The following is an 18,885-nucleotide window of genomic DNA, read 5'->3' as shown; positions in this document are numbered from 1 at the left end:
CGTGTTTAAGTGTTACATGTGTAAAGTCGCCTTAAATGTGTATTAGTGTGAATGAGTCATTTTTAATATGATTAGACTGTACTTCTGTGAATTTGATTGGTCTGCATGAAAATAGAAAATTATTAAAAAAAATAAATATATTTACATCTTAACAATAAATAATGAATGCATTTTTTAAATTGATTAAAAACAAATTAATATAATATAATTTAAATAAGATTACTCTAGAGTTCAATATTAAAAAAAAATCTACTCCAATATAAATTTTCATTTAGATTTTAAATTTTATTAAGAAAAGAAACCGGAAAAGTAATATAAAGATTCCTTGGAGAACGTTATTATTAGTGGTTCGTCCACTAGCCAGCTGATATTACAAGATAATATTGAACAACACCATTACTTCCTCCTTGTACAATATTCTATACTCACAACATGGAAAAAATTCTATACTCACAACATGGACCCAAGCATACGAATATGCTTGGGTCCAAAAACCCTTTGTTTTCGAATTATGACCATCAAAATGTTCACCCCATAATCACAGTGTGAACAAAAATAACCTAATTGTAGGATGTACAGTAGAACATAAATTACTAATAATACATAGCACTGTAGCACTCCTATTGGCGAAGTATTGCATTACTAAATCACTAATAAAACCAGTAAATGTCGTAACAATTTTTTTTTGTTGGGAAAATATAACTTATTTACTCTTTGGATCTATTTATTGTCGATTTTGTTTAAATAATAGGATTAAATACTTTACGGAATTTATAAAAAAACTGGTTGTAATTTTTAGGCAATTTTTTTAATTTGTTTCTTTTAAGAAAAAAATGTGAAAAAGTTAAATTTTTTAGTTAGATTCTGATCAATATTTAAACTTTTTTAATATAAAATTGCTTCTAAAATGTTATATTTTCTATCACTTTGTTGTAAATGCAATTAAATAATTATTAAATGAAAAATAAACGCAAATTAATTAAATTAACACAAGATTAAATGAAATCTAACCCAAAATTTCTCTCATGATTTCAATGAGAGAAATGAGCCTGTAAACTTATTCCTAGCGGCCTCTTGGAACATATATATATATATATATATATATATATATATATATATATATATATATATATATATATATATAAACGAATAATTTATATATATAACATTTATTTATACTATATCTTAAATATAAACGAGCGAAGCGAGCCCTGACCGGCTAGTATATATATATATATATATATATATATATATGTATATGAAGTTAATGAAACAGTTAATATAGAAGAAAGTTTAAATTATATACGCCTCTTTTTCACTTAAAAAATATAAAAAGAAAAATTAACTTCAAGCTAATTAAAGAATGTAACATCCTCTAAAATATATATATATATATATATATATATATATCCTATAATAGCGAAAGCTGTTTTCAGTAGAGGAGTAGTTACCATTTACTCTGTCTTTTATCCAAAAATTCGCTGGTTTGATTCCCTGTTAGCTTTAATTTTTTTTCAAATCCAAGCTTTAAGGTGCTAAGAAAACTCATTAAAAACATTCTAATTTTTTGTTAACTAAGACAGGCATGTTGAAGCTCCATTCATTTCGAAAAATCTAAACTTTAAACAACAAATCAACTCTCTGGTATTTTAAATTGCTTCCAAATTACCATCCAGATATTTTTTTAAATTTTATTGAAAATTTTTAATAACTTTCCTATATTTTAAATAGAAATTTTAAATGATTTGCCCAGTTTATGAATATGAAATTTTGCAAAAATTAGTATAATTATTCGATGTAAAAAAAAAGGTTTAAAAATGTGTCATGTATATATGTTTTATAAGAATATGTAAAGCTATTTTTTTTGTATGTTGTTGAAAATATAATACTTCAAAAAAAAAATGTTTGTGTGATGTGAAATAAAATATTTCACTCCATTTTCTATATTTCCTTTATTTTTCCTGCTAGAATAAATAAAAACTACATAAAAAAAATAACTCCTTTCTGCCATCTACATATTTAACAGTAAAAATTTTTAAATAAAAATCATTCTTTCTTTTATTAATTACTGTAAATAAATTAAACCAATATTATTAAAAATGAACTTTTAAAAAAAAATAAAAACATGTTTTTATAGAAACTACACCTTTCAATATGTGTTATTTATGAATACATTGTAAGGTTTGTATAATTATGACAACTAAGATTTAAAATAGTAAAATTAAATTAAAACCCTAACCCGGGTATTTCTTATTTGTGATATATAATAAAATATATACTTTTCTTAACCATTTTGTGACTAAAATCAAAGATGTTAATCATTCATCGTTACAAATGTTTTAATCTCTTCAACAATTTTAAAACCAATTAATTAACTGAAAAGATAAACCGCCTATGTTTTTGTTTTTTTATAATAATAATGTAAGGCTAATTTATTTTTATGGCTTAAAACGTTTTAGTAACACTTTAAACAAAATTATTTAAAAAAAATATTTTCTTAAATTTTTATTTATTTATAATTTTTTATTTTATTTATGTGCTATTATATTTTATACACATATTGGAAACACATATACACATATGGATATTGGAATTGTATATTTTATACAGCATGTATAGAAACGTGATGCCTCCTATTAATCATTACGTTACTTAATATAGTACGAGTAAAATGCCTGTGCTTCATCAACTATCCTCGACTTCTTGAAATACTGAAAGCAACTGCAGAGATTCCTACCTGTTTTAATTGAAATTGGTTTTCCCTACACAACATATTTTCTATCCTTTACTAATTAAAATTATATAAGTATTGTAATAAATACTTATACCGCAAGAAAGGAAACAACTTCCTTATATAGAAAAACTTCAGCCTTACCCTAATCAACCCTATCTTTTCTACCATTCTGATCATGACTGTAATCATCCTGCTCCCTTTAATATCCTTTTTTCTTTAGTATTTAGTCAGCCAAGCAGACTGAGTATAGATAGATCCCGCGTCTCGACCCGAGGTACACAACTAAAATTTATTACCGCAAGGCAGGAAGAACAGGAATGGATCCAGTAAAAGTTTGAATGATATTCTCAATTGTTACCAGGAATAATAGACATAATATCAACTAAGTTACAAACTGTTATACAGAATAATTCTGGGAAACGGATAATTTTGGAAATTAAATATTCTTATGAAAACATTATATTAAATAAATTTATTTATGATCTTTAAATATAAAAACACGTGACATTTATGAAAACATATATCTAAATTTATTTTTTGAAGAATTCATCTTGCAAGTGTAGTAGACGACATTCATCTAGTCTCATAGTGAAACTCTGCATGGAATGACGCAACATTTCAACAGGAATTTCAGCAATTGCTGTTCGAATATTGGGTTTCAGTTTTTCTAGCAGCTAGAAACACTTTGATTTTAAGATAACCCCACAAACAGATCAGCACCAAAAGAAAGGTCACCATCAAATCAGAATACTTGGTGCGCCAATGGGATGTTTCGAAATTGTATGGTTCTAAACGATTGGCGTACAGAATCCATCGATATTCTTTCTGTGTACGATGTAGATCCATCTTATTGAAACCAAACATTTTAAATAAGTTTTTTTCTTAACAGAGTTTTTCAGCATGGTGACTTTTTCATATGATCGTAAGGCCATTCTCATTTTCAAAAATTTGGTCTTGTTACCCCATACGATGACACAGAACACCACACGGTAACCTTGTGCTGTATAGGGGGGCTGGTGTAGATATGTAAGAATATCGTGTGCCCAAAAAAGAAATTTTTTTTATTAATAAATCCGTTAAAGTATAAATGCGTTATAACTGACATACACAGTTTGTTGTAAAGTCATCATCCTCGTTTATCTTTACAACCATTTTGTTCACAATACTGAGCATTTTCTTAATTTTTTCTTAATTCTTAAACAATAGACAAAATTCCATAATTAAATATACTTAAAAAAATAGAAAAGCGGAGTTTTTTGCATCACTTTCTGGAATACGATCTTTTTATACAAATTGCATCTCGTACAAACTGAAAAAGAACGAGTGTTTTTATTCAATGTTTAATTCGACTATTTTTATGTAGATCATTTTTCTTAATTATTTTTAATATTATATATATGTCGATACATTTAAGTATGTATTGTTGAAATATCAGTTTTTAAAATAAAAAAATTATTTAAGTTAGATTTTTATAATAATGGTCTTAAAAGTTTACCCTTGTTTTTTTTTTGTTTTTTTTTTAGCAAATTACATTCTTTATTCTTACCAGGTGCCAAAAAAATTTCCTATCTCTTATAAAATGAATACTGAATATTTTTTTCTATATCTTTAAAATATTCAAATAAGCAAAAAACCACATAATTTTTTTCCGATTAGGTATTGTAAAAATAAAGACCAACTAACAAATTAAAGTAATTTTTAAACGAAGAAATAATACTTTTTTTAAATTTTTATTTTTTATTTACGGAGAGAAATGAAATAAATACGACTAACAATAAATTACTGACCGGTAAATTTCTCGTAAACTTCAAATTAAGTTTAAAATAGAATTAATGGAAAAATAATATTTTTTTAATTTTTTATTTTATTAGTTGGTATTAATTTTTTAAAACAAAATTTATTTAGTTTTTATTCATAAAATATTTTTAGGGCTACAAAAATACCCTCGCAGTATATGAGACAACGCCAATCACAAGAAAAGCAAACGCGTGAAAAGTAAGCGAAGGCTACCGTCTGGAATATGGGACTTTTTATATCTTTATTATTTGGTCTTATTAAAAACAAGAAATAAATGCAGAGAAACGGCGTTAAAAACTGCTGTAGAGAGAGAAATAATTTTTTTTAATACTGGAATACGTGTAATTTTTTACATTTTTTCCAATTAATTTTCTTAAAATTTTGTGTAAAATAATTTTACACTTTATCAGAATCACATAAGGCTATACTTCATTAAAGGCAATTACTTTTATATGGATTAGAATACTAGATCGTGAATACCGATGCTCTTTGGTGGTTGGGTTTTAATTAACCACATATCAGGATTAGTCGACCTGAGACTGTACAAGTCTACATTTACATTCATATATATCATCCTCATTCATCCTCTGAAGTAATACCTTACGGTGGATCCGGAGGCTGAACAGAAAAAGAGAGGATATATAAAAACCCTAAGGTAAAAAAATACGATAAAAAAAATAATTTCTTCAAATCAAAGTAGACGTGACTTCTCATTAAGAAAATTTGCACGTAAGTTATCTGAGAAAATCGTACTACAGGAAAAGGAAAAGACATGAAGCTATTCTAAGTAAATAACGTATTTCCTATGTCAGGGTTATTAAGGATATAATAAGGAATGAAGTGATTTCCCAATGCCTTTTTCGCTGAGCTGAATAAACTGTTGCCTATCAGCATTCAAATATATTAAATGCAGACCTTCAAGCGATACAAGCATTCAATCTATTATCACACGGGCTGGTTGTATATTAAACACCATTACTCTCAGGGTAAACAACTCTGTTGGTATCTTTTGCCTTTTAGATGTTTTACATGTGCCACAGATATAAGAAATTCTTGAAAAGATAGTGAAAAGAAGGTAAAATCAAGTGCCCCTTTCTGTTTTGAAAAACAGTGGTTTATATACATTGCCATGGAACACGGTAACGGAAATATCTTTTATAGTAATTGAAATGAACCTGATATGTATTTATTATGTTTATATTCATTTCATAAATCGAATAAAATTTGTCTGCACTTTATTACTTTTCAGTTTTTTATTTATTAATTACTCATAATATCATTATTTTTTTTTTTTTGTTCCAGGCAGTTGTCACATATTCTTCAACATACGTTTTAGTAGCGCTTAGTATAGATCGCTATGATGCTATAAAACATCCTATGAAATTTTCTGGCAGCTGTAAGTATCTTAGGAAACAAGTAACTATTATCCATAATTATTTTAAGCGGTGATCAGAAGCCCACGCAATTCAGTATTTACACTATAAAAAAATTTTTGCTAAATAATATCAAACATTTTTGGTAAGGTATGTCATGTTGGCAAAAGTGACAGAAAAAGTAATCGCTCTCAGGCAACCGCGATCAACCGTCCATACCGCAAATATATTTTTCACGTAGCTCGATATATTTTTACAATAAAAATGAGATGACTGTTTTAAATAGTTTTATTTACCGACAAAGAATTATTCCACAACAATAGATACATAAAAATCTTTATAATAATATAATCTGAAGTTCTAAAATTGACAAACTTTCCAAGACACTTAAATTTTTACAAATGAAGGAAAGTTTTGGGTTAGAAAACCCAAATGTCTTGTAAGAAAATTTTCAGTTTTTTCCTACAATCAATCTTAACATTTGAAGGTGAAATCGTCATGACTTTATAATATTGCTAGAGCCTTTGGACTATTCTGTTGGATTGAGCAACAGCATACTCGGCAAACTTAACGATGTACTACACAGCCATATAGGCAGAATGGTCTCCATATTTTCTGGAGTCCCCTCAAAATTAAGGAAATTACAATTATTACTTACCGTGGTTTACTGAACAACCTTTAAAAAAGTTCTCACATCGTCTAAACATTTAATATCAAAAAATGTAATGTTTAGACAGAATATTTAATATCTAAACTATTAATTCTTTTTAATGATAAATAAAAATTTAATATAGCTTACCATCATTTTCAAATGACTATTAGACCGTTAGTAGAAGCCAACAAGTTTAAGTAATAAATATAATTCGTAATTTTATCATTTAAAACCGTAGGAAACTCATAGAATTTGATAATCGATTAATCGATATTTGCAATATCATAGTTATTTTATTATCATGCTCGCAGTTTGTCATGTTCTGGTATGAATATAAGAAATTGTCATTTTATTACAAGAAATTCTATAATCTGAGACGGTAAACTCCCATTATATTGGAGGTAAAGAAAATTCAAGACAGATAAAAAAGATTTATCCAATAATGTAAGGATATATTTGTAATTTCTTTATCCCAAAAGCAATAACAAATTTGTTTTTTTCTTTGTATGAAGAAAAATATTTTCAGACATCATTCTAAAAAACTCGTTAGAAATTTCGATATTAATATTTTACAGGTGTTAGAAATCAGAAAACGTCTTATATTTCATAACTTTAAATAGCTGTTTTTTAAGTATGAAGTATTTAAATCTTAAATATCCAATTTAAAAATTAAAATTCAATATTTATTTTTTAATCGCAAACTTTTATTGTATCTATTCAATAGTTATTTATTATATTTTTATTATTATTGTTTTTTACAATCACAATTATTACTCATCATGATATACAGAAATCCTCTAACAAATTTCTGATCAACTACAGGTTTTGCTGAATGATATTTTAAGGAGCAACTGAAACTTTATTTTATGACTTCCTCAATTTCCAGATATTTCTCCTGCCTTTTATCAATAGAAGTTTGAAAATAATTTTTTCAAATAATTATCCTTACGCTCTTGAATAACTAAGAATGTACATTGACAACTAAATTACAAAATTTTGGAGAGCTTTAAACAGCTTTAAACCAACATGAAAAATTTGTTCAAGCAATGTAAGCACTATCGAAGTAATATTATAAGAAGTATTTCTGAATCTTTTTCTTTATTTTAAAAAGATAATTTATTAAATAAATAATTCCTAAGTAATATTAATTTGTAGGGTATCTTGATAATGGTATGACTTTTCTTTAATCTTTTTTTGTATATTTAATATTTATCTACTTGTATTTTTTCTTTTTTGAATTCTAATACCTGACGATACTTTTATACATTTTATTTTAACTTCCGCATTGGGATAATAATAATAAACAGAAACATGGTTATTACGTTTCATTCGGTAAATTGCTAGAATTATATACTGTCTTTTTTTTAATTTTTTTATATTTAATTTTATTCCATTATTTAAAATATTTTTATATTAATTTATTAAAAAAATAAAATAAAGTTTTTAAATTTACAATACCAAATTTATTATTTATTTAAATATATTAAATAAAACCATCAGATAGATTTGAAATGACGTAAAAAAAAGCCTTAAACAATATTCTAAATTAATAAAAAATAAAATTTATTGTATATAAATTGAAAAAATTATGAAAAATTTAAGTAGACTGGAAGAAGTCCTTAAAGTAGGTAATATGGAAAACTTAAAAGTAAACAGGAAATGTTGAAACAAGACCAGATATTAATGCTTAATGGCAACTTGTATTTAAATTCTACCATAACACCTCCTCACCCATCCTTCTGGACTGAAAAAATAATACAATATCAATGGTAAAAATATATAATTCAAGGCATATATAGGAAGAAATAAAGACAGAGGAGAGACGATAAGTTAAATATTACAGTTAATTTAAGATTATTTATAATCTTTATTATAATGTATCTTAATTACAAATAACTTCATTAAGTAAAAAGTTAATTAGCATCTAAATTGTGTTATTTTAATTGTAGAATAATGTTTAACTTGTTCAAAATGTCTGTGACCTTACATTACCGTTCAAATACGCATTAATTAAACATTGTATTGACCTGTGACAGTGACCTGATTAAATCATTTGTTCCTCTCTTGGAAATGTAACTTATATATAATACAAATTCATGCTTTGTTTAATTAAATACTCAGTAATTATAATTATATTAAATATTGTATTGTTTGAATATTAAATTAAATTGGGTTTTAGTGTTTATGAAATAAAATGACTGTCTAAATCGAAAAACAAGTTTATTACTTCGTAGATTACTTTACTTTAAATACGTATAAACCATATGCCATTTTGATTAATAAATAATCATCAAGAGTAGATCCAACAAAAAAAGTATATTTAAAAAAAAAGTATAAAAAATTAAATGTAAAAAAATTTATATTATTATTAATATACTAAATTAATTGGCAACTGAACAGGAACTACAGTTTATTTTAGTTTTAGAGATATATTGTAGTTTTCAATTAATTCTATTTATTAATATTGTTTATTTCTTTTTTTTACATTCTCAATCTTATATACTTTGTTTCATAATATTTCTTAAATGATGATTTGTTTAATAATAAAAAATGGCCATCCAATCAAAATTTAGATTTTAATTAAAAATATTTAATAGTAAATTTGGAGCGCAATCTTGTTTTCTAATTTGTTTCAATAAATTGTTTACCATATTTCTTTATTTGTAAAATAAACATGTGATACGTTATTTAAATTTTTTTCTTTTAATTCAAACTATTTTTATTTTTTATTTGTTTTTACGGAATAAAAACAATATATGTAATAATATATTGTTTCGTTATAAAAACGGATTTATTATTTTTTTGTTTTAAACCATTTATCACACTCTTTACAACGGTTGTTCTAGTTAACATCATAAATGATGTGCATATAAAAGATCTATCTGATACAACTATTGTAACTTCTTGTGTTGAGCAGATAAAAAATGTATTTTGTAAAATTCAATATCAGTTTTATTTTGAGATTCTGATGTGCGGTATATACTTGATTCTTGAAGAAGGTAACAGAAATCACTTCACCTCTTACTTTCCTTAGAAAGATTAAACTGGAATTATGGTTATTTTTGAGATTGTCTGTGATATTTTAAGGAGTCATTTGTTTCTCATGTCAGGACATAAGGAAACCTTATGTCCTTTGCATTAGAGCAAAGCACCGCCAAATAAACAAAAAAATTGCTATTTTTAAATGAGGATTTTTATAAGTTTAATTTAAAATTTAGGTTAAAATTAATTTTACTTCTACTGATATTATAATTCGAGTGAAATAGTTTTATATGTATAAAAAATAATATAATAATTAATATTTTATTAATAATTATTTATTATAAAAATAAAATTATTATTTACTTATTCATTATTATAGTTTATTTATTTAATTTAATATGTTTTCCCCCTGTCTTCCTAAACCAGACCCGCAATTAAGCATGAATAGGGTTCCTGAAGGTGCCTTTGCCTCTAGTTGCTAGACGAGGGAAACGCCGGGTCCGGTTATGCCTTTCCCGGCCGCCGTCATCCAGCAACCGAGGCTTGGTCCTTTGTGCTTCGAGGACACCCTCGGAGGGACGGCCCCGCCGGGACTCAGTCTTTTAGCTCAGGGGCTCGAGAGTCCCCAAACTTCATCACCACCGCCTACCTGTGCAAGCACGGGCTAACGGCAGCTCCGTACAGAGCTGTAACTCACACCCTCGCTTCCCGATATTTCATTATTTTTTTCGTTTGGATTATCTTAGGATCACGTTGAATAGCCTTCAAATCCCTGTCTTCCGATATTAAATCAGTTTTTCTCAGTGATTCTTTCTTATTTCTACTGTCCATGCTAGGCTTTTCATGAGGAAAAGCTTATTGTTTTTATTTATTCTATAAAAGTGTATTTTCCGACAAAACTTTTACCCAGTTGTACTTAACACGTTTGCATCAGTAAATGTATCAATTTTTAACAACCTGGTGACAGCACTGGTGGTTGAATTCGGTACTAATGAACTACGTGTGTCTAAACTTGATGTGTTTTGCTATGAAATGAGACCTCAATTGAATCTGTAAGTATGCCAATAATTTTTTGTATGCTTTTAATTTGTGACGTACTTTTTGTTTAATTATTTAAAATCACTAACAATCACCTAATTTTTAGTTACTAAAGATCATTATCAGTAAATATTTAAATTTATTTTATTAATCATGACCCGTTGGTATATATCATACAATTCACAAAAAATCACTTAACCCAGCTCAAAAATCAAATCCGCTTGTAAAATGTACAGTTGTCTATTTAAGTTTTGTTTTTTGTTATATAATGTTTTAATTTCATTCTTTAACCATTTTATTTTACATTTCTTTTTAATAATAATAGCGGATTTAGTTTTATTTTTAATTTTGATATTTATGTATTTAGATATTACTTTATAATATAAACATTTAAAAAAATTATATTAGCAATTGATTTGTGGTTTTGATTTTAGGTTATAAAATTTCATAACCATAGTTTTTTAGTTATCATTTAAATTAATTTTATTTATCATGGTCCGTTGGTATGTAAATTGGATTAGTAATTACGAGCTTTTTTAGTGGTGAGCAAGCTGGTTTCTAAATCATCGGGTTTTGGGTTTGATTCCGTTTGGGTTTTCCCCAATCATTTCATCTTCCAATATAAAATGAAAATGTTCAAAGAATTATAACAATAGAAAAAATATATTCATTTATATTTTATTGATGATGTATGGTGAAACATCTATGAAAAACTTAAACATACATTTATATAAATAGTTTTTGTTTAGTAATAATTAATTAATGTGTTTTAATTTTTCTTTTTGAGGTTACCTTTTTGAATATATATAATTATAACTCCTTATTATGACAAGTTTCAATTTTAGTGAAATAAGCTTATCTTTATAATCCTATGTTAAAAGCTAAGGGAATTTAAGTTGTAGAGTAGCAAATTCTAAATGTTATAACAGAAAATTTAGGGGAAGACTTGCGGTTTCAGACCTCTAAGTGGAAATTGAATGGGGATCATTCTAAGTTCAAAGAGCTCTCAACGAGATGCGGTTCTCTTTTCTTTCTCACTCTCTCATTTGTAGTTCAAGGCTGGATATCTGGATAAATGTTAATAACACTTCCGTTGCCTCATAGCAATCTTTGTTAGTTGAATTTTCAGACTGAATTTTGAATATATTCGGATTGTTTAATTATAGAACTTACAATGTTTTATATATAAATGCCTGTTTTTCTTGTACGTTGAATTTAGAATATAAAAATTGCTTTCAATAACTATTTTGTTTTGCATCATATTTTGCCTTTTTCTACCAAACTTATATACTTACAATTTTGTTTATTTTCTTCTACATCAAAAATATTTTCTTTTCTTTTATATTCATAGTTTATGATCATTCTTTGTACTTATATTAATTAATATAATTTTACTTTTACTTAATTTTCTAAATTTACTTTGATTAATGAGAAATTAATAACTATCAATTTTAATTTGTAGATTTATTGAAAAAGTATAAATTTAACCGGATAATTTATTAACCAAATAATTTTAATTGTATCACTCGGTTATCTACAATGTAATTACTAATTGAAATAATAGTTTGTATCAATAACTATAAATGCACAGATGGTATATGTTCTGTTCCACTTGTACCGTCGGGTGCTGCTACCTAGCGGGGGTTAGAGGCCCAACGGCAAGCTTGGTCTGGCGATCTAATCCCGCCCGTCTTACGACATAATGCCGAAGGGAGTGGTCATTATGAGGTAGCGACTCTCATTAGGAGCTCGAATCTGAACGAGATTGGTTGTGTTCCGTATTCATTCCGGATGGACATGTTCGGATAAACGCTTAGTTTAGTATAAGTTATAGGTTATTGATTTTAATTATACATGTTAAATAGTCAATTATACATTATCGAAATGTCAAGACGACAATTAATTGAAGAACAATTCAATAAGTAACATGGCGTTGTTTCAATTCATCCCTATGAATATACAGTCCAACCTCGCTCCAAAATCTACCACGTGTTAACAGTCTTCAGGCGAGATCGTTCAATATATATAATTATAAATGAAACACATGTATTATATAAATAGAATACATACATGATAGTATATTTCCACAATTAATCAAAAAAATTAGCTTATTAGATATTTTTTTTGTTATCTAATAAGAAATTTTAGCCATTGAAATAGCTAAATTACTAAATTTTCAGATTTTTTTTCTAATATTTTTGAGGTACTGAGAATACAGAATAACTAAAATTCTAATGAAAATGTTATATAATTATTTATGAAAATTGACACTTATTTCCCCCTAAAAGTTTCAAGAATTAACCTGTAATAATAAAATTTCTAATGGAAGCTAATAAGCTGAACAGGTATTTTTAAGGTTTTTATTAAATTTGTTGTGAAGGTTGGAAATTAAATATTTTTTAATTGTGTAAAATTTATTTTTTGTAACTATAATCTGTTAACAGTTACAGTAACCAACAACATTTTGTTTTTTTTTTTTTTTTGATTAGAGTAAATTTCTTAGCATGGAAAAAATGCCAAACTTTACCAATATTTGAATTCAGAAATTCAAGTTGTAAAACAAATATGTACTACTTACTGGAGGATAGTGAACTATCCTCCAACCACCACCAACTCCTGAGGTAGTAATAAACTAAAGGTTTATTAAAAAGGTTAGGTTTTCGTAAAAATTATTTCATTGAAAAATTTGAGAAAACATGCTCATTCTTTAAAGAAAGAAATTTTTAATTATTATCCTCCTCTTAAATTTTCAGTTAATAAATTTTTCTAACTTGTGACTTCATGAATATAATTTTTTGATATATTTTTAATTAACTATATATAAATCAAGAAGAATATATTTAAGTACAGTTTTCAACCTATAGCAGGGAAAAGAGAGTAATTTTTTAATTGTTAAAAAGGCCAGAATATTGTAATTTTATAGTTTGAGGAGTTAATCTTTTTTTTTTACATTATCACAGACTATCTTTATCTTTAAGATAAGGGATATTTGTAATAATATTTTATTGATTTGCCATTATCTGGAACATTTTTTTTAAGATAAGTAAATAAGGGAAAAATATTGTTAAAGGTCAAAAATAATATTTAAAAAACTACTTGAAATATACTTTTTAAACTAATTAAAAAATATTTGAACTACTTAAGAAAGAGAAATTAAATTTTAATTAAAGTTTAAAAATGTAATTTTTCAAAAATGTACATTCTTTATTTTTATACCATTAATATATATTTATATAGACAATATAGGCAATATTATTTTTATATAGGCAATATATTTATATAGAGTTATTTTGAATCTTTCAATTTTATAAATGCATTATTTATATTCAACTATGTACTAAAAAAGTCTTGAATCTAAATCAGAATACAACAAAATGTTAATAAGTACGACAATATTTCACGTTAGATCAATACAGTTAGTGCAGCAATAAAAAGTGACCAGATCACTAAATGTTATACTATCAGTTCTGCTTACCAAGTTGTTAGAAAGAAAAATACTGTGGAACATTGTTAATCATTCAAAGTTTTTAGTTTATAATTACTGGGTGTTATAGCAGGAGATACAGGTATTTAAAAAAATAGATGTTGAAAACAAAAATGTTTTAACAATAATTATTTAAAAATACATAAAACAAAAATAATACAATCATTCATATCATTTTTTTACACACATTACAAAAAAAGGCATTACAGCATCAAAAAATATATTTTTGCAAATAGTATTTTAATAAAATTGTAAGAATTCAAAAAAGACAGTATTACAGTCAATCAAAAAATATTTTCTTTATTTTACAGACAATACAAAAATTCCATTACAAATGGATGTTTCTTTGAGTTTTTAAGTTGTTTGGTATCCCTAATCATTTATCTCTGCGTTGCTGTTTATGTACTACATTATTGTTTTGTCTTATGTTTTACACTAATCTCCTTTATAATCCTGAACTCATCACATTGTTAATTTCTTTCATTACTTCATGTCTGCATACTGTTAAAAACAATTGTTAGAACAGTGTGAATTTTATTTAATCTTTAAACCCAAATTAAAAAAAAAAAAAACTGCTCAAACTAAAGCTCTACAAATTAACTGAGTCTTGAAGACATTAAAGTACAAAATATTGATCTCCGTGGTGGGGTACTTTGCCTTTCTTCTGAAATCTAGGTTCGAAATCCAGTCAGGCATGGCATTTTTTATATGCTATAAATTTCTATTTCTTCGTTTCCATGAACAAGCTTCATGCCTCTGTTGTGAATTAATTTAACAAGACAAGAAAACAAATTAAATTCTTGTTCGGTTAAGAAGGTTAATTGTTTAAGTCTAAGAAATGTTTTTTTCTAGTATGGTAGTTTGATTTACTGAGGAATCAAAGAATCAAAACATTACTCATAAATACAATGTTTCCAAGAAGAAAATTGCCATCTAGAGGGGGTTGGGCTGAACATTTTAAGGCCCAGAAAAAGATAATTATATGTTCCACACAATTCTAGGGTGAAATTTCCATAAGGAGGTTTGAGTGTGGTTTGTAGGTGGATTTTTAATGTTTATTAAGGAAAAGCAGATTTGTTATATAGCATTCATTTGAGTTGATCAACATAAAATTATTAATCAATAGCGTGATTTTCTCATTATGGATAAAGCTACTCTGGTCTCAAAAGAAATTGTAGTTGGGATAGCCTCTTACTCACTTGTGTGATACTTGATTGTCTTATTTTATTGTTCCTGTGAGGGTAGACTGTCAATTTCTCATAATTCATCTTCCTGACTCTTAATTCCTTCTTCCTGTGATAATTTTGGGTTTAACTGTATGCCTACTGGATCTATGATAATAGTGAGTGGTATTTATAGAGTTATTATGAATGACCATGATTACATTGTTTTTCAATAAAAAAAGTAGGATGAGTCCACTTCTTGTAATGGGGAAGAAATAGAAAAGTAGGATTGCAAATAAATATGGACTAATAAAGTTTTAGTAGAAACAACAAAATGATCAATATAGAATAGGTAATCTAAGTACTAAAATTAGTACTCGATATAAGTACTAAAATTTTCATAGTTTTAGATGTTTAGGTTGAGAATTCAAAGATCAATTAGGAAATTAGCAGTTGATTACAAGTAGCAAGAGAATTTTATTGAAAGGAATTACCATAGAAGTGTAAATAGCCAATACTGTTGCAACTATGATTTTGAGTCATGATGTATGATTTTGAGACTTAAATGTTTACAATAAGAAAAAAAATCAAAGTATTGGCTACTGAAGTGAAATTTTAAAGAAATCTGTCTGGCAAGATAAGAAGAAATCAAAAAAAGAAATCTGGGATTAAGAGGAAGTAGAATGTAGAACCCATATATTAAAAACAGGAGAGAAGTGAACAAAACAAGGTTTAGTTGGTATAAGAGGCAGAGTTAAACAGAAGTCTGTGATCTGTAGTCCAACCCAAAAATAATTTGGTAGGATAAATCTACCTACATACTTTTCAGAGATTCTGTTTACTATCCAGTATCTGTATCTTATTTTGGGACTGTTGCATTGATTAAATATTTCTTAAAACATCCTAATCTTATGTATAAGAAGAAAATTTTTGGAGTCATAATTTTGAATTCTATGCCTTATACAGTTCTCAATCATTGCCATGGCTTATTGCAAATGCTGATGGTAATGTTAATCTGGTTTAAACTAGTAAGCAGACAAACTTAACATAAAATTATATACATACTTAACAACATGTGAATTACAAGGAAAAATTTATTAAATTTAATATTTACACTCATTATGGTCCTCCTTATTATACATATGATCCTACTTCCTGAAGATGTTCCAGGTTTTGTGAAACAGTCAGAATAAAATAGTTTCTGACTATAATCATCTTGCCCATATATAAACTGTGCTGACTGTAGTATAAAGTGAATTACTAGTAACTACTAATCAGTAGTGTAAAGAAGAAGCAATATAAGGAAGTTATTAATAACAGAATTTAGTCATTTGTTACAGTTTCAGCATTACTTCAGAAAACATTTGTACATTTCAGAATTGCTCTCCAAGATAGTACATATCAGAATGGCTCTCATTCTATGCAGACTTCTGACTTTTACCAATAGTTAAAATTAACCTAAATGTTTGAATTCCCTGAAATAACTAAAAGTAACAGAATAAAAAACAAGGTTAATATTTTCTTCAACAATTTTAATTAAAAAATAATTTTTATATTTACATTAAATAAATATAAACAAAAGAAAAACTTAAGTTACTTTCTAAAAAAACCTTTAAAATTTTTCATATTCCACCTTAAATGAAAAATATAATAAACTTTTATTTGTTTCAGGGCGCAGAGCTAAACTTCTAGTAGCATTTGCTTGGTTTCTAAGTCTTTTATTTTCTATTCCAAGCATGATACTTTTTGAAGTTCAACCTGTTCAAGGTAAGTTTATGTTAACTTCAAGTTTTAAAAATTTTTTTGATCTGTTTCCCTGCTACATAAGAAAAACTAGTGCTTGTTATTTTATGATTACATTGTTTACCATGTTGTAAATTAGCCATATTGTTTTAATTTACATAATGAGTAAAAATGTAATGCTATTTCTTTATTTATGCAGAACAAAATTGAAAACTAAAAAATTTCACAAAAATGTTATTTCAGGAGGCTAACACTCATGATATGTTGATCACCCTCAGGTATAACACTTCATTTGCAATATTACTCTGAAGAAAATTCATTCTGTCTTCAATGATTTGGACCATTATTAATCTTTTTCTTAAACATGGATACACTCTTTACAACTTAAAATGAATATTAAAAATTAAACATTAAATCATTTATTTATAAATAATTTAGTATCCTTTCTCAAACCAAATAAAAGAACTATTTTAATGTTGTAAAGCTCAATATTGGCAAATATAAAGGGGTTTAGAAAGACATTACTATGCCTCCATTGTCTTCTTTTAAATGAATTATTGACTGATTTGAAAGATCTTCCTGTACATATACATAATAAATGTTTAAATATTTTCTATTAATTCTTTTACATATTCCTGATATGATCTATATGTGATGAATAATTAATTATATATACTGATCTGAATAAGATAATTTAGTTCATAATTTTTTTTTCAAATTGTGCAATTCAACTTATTTTGTTGGATGTTTGAATACATGGCAATCCCCTTTTATGAAATCTGGGTTTAAAACAATTGTTAACATTTTATGTGGTATCCTTGTCAATAGTTTGGTAATTTCAAGAGTAGTAGGGAGAGCTTGAAAATTATTGTCCAAAAGCATAACCACATTGAGCAACAATATATGTCTTATGTTTTGAATAACTCATATAAGTTTTCTCTAATTGTCAAAATATATAACAAAATTAAATTTCTTTCAAAATTAAAAAAAATATTAGTAAGCAAGATTCCTTTTAAATCACAAATGTAATGGTATTAATATTTAAAAAGAAGTTAGTTTCTTTAACTTATTTACTTAAGAGACAATCTGTGCTATCCTTACACTGACTGCTGCATTGGTACAATATTTTTATGAAAAACCCAGATCTCATCACTATGTATTTAGTAATAATGTGTTATCATTCGTTCTGAGGATTCAGCAAAAATGATTGAGCTACTGAAACCTGATACTTTTACTCTATGTGCACTGGATATCATTTTATTTCACTTGACTCACAGCTTTTTAATCTAACTTTATTTTTTGAAATATTATGAATTATGAATGTGAATTGTTTTTTAATTTAATAGACAATTCAGAGTGTATAAAATATTATTTAAATTTTTTTGTCAAATAATCTGCCATGATTATTTGTTAAACATTACATTCCTTTACACGTATATTTTTATCCTGCTTTAAACTATCAGTAACGTGCCTTAAACTTACTATAACCTATAATATTTACCGAAAAAAACATCATAAAATAACTGAATTCTATAAGTACAATTCTTTTTGTCACCAATGCTAGATCACAGCTCAAATCACTATTTTGTATATATATATATATATATATGTATATATATATAGCATCAAGAAAAAAAAGCAAAAAATGGTAAACTGGTATAAATATCACATTCAATTCATGCATGTATCTGTCTGTAAGGTCAATTTTTTTTTTATTTTAATACAAGCTTGTCACTTATTTTTTCTTTTGGCAATTGTGATGGAATGAAATTAAGGAAAATGCCAGACTGTAACCAAAAAATCAGACTCAGGATCAGCTAAATGATCGTCTATCTTAGTAACACTATTATGTTAATCCACCAGCTTTTGTAAACACTTTATTCATTGTTGTGATACTAACAGTGATTTCAAATATCTAT

At 26.3% G+C, this 18,885-nt stretch overlaps 1 pseudogene; it reads left to right on the top strand.

Annotated features, from left to right (window-relative positions):
- LOC142328308 (cardioacceleratory peptide receptor-like) overlaps window positions 1-18,885 on the top strand; it is a 164,605-nt pseudogene that overhangs the window by 108,745 nt on the left and 36,975 nt on the right.

The sequence above is a fragment of the Lycorma delicatula genome, chromosome 7, assembly GCF_047948215.1.
Source record: "Lycorma delicatula isolate Av1 chromosome 7, ASM4794821v1, whole genome shotgun sequence".
Lineage (NCBI taxonomy): Eukaryota > Metazoa > Arthropoda > Insecta > Hemiptera > Fulgoridae > Lycorma > Lycorma delicatula.
This window is presented reverse-complemented; position numbering and strand designations above follow the sequence as displayed.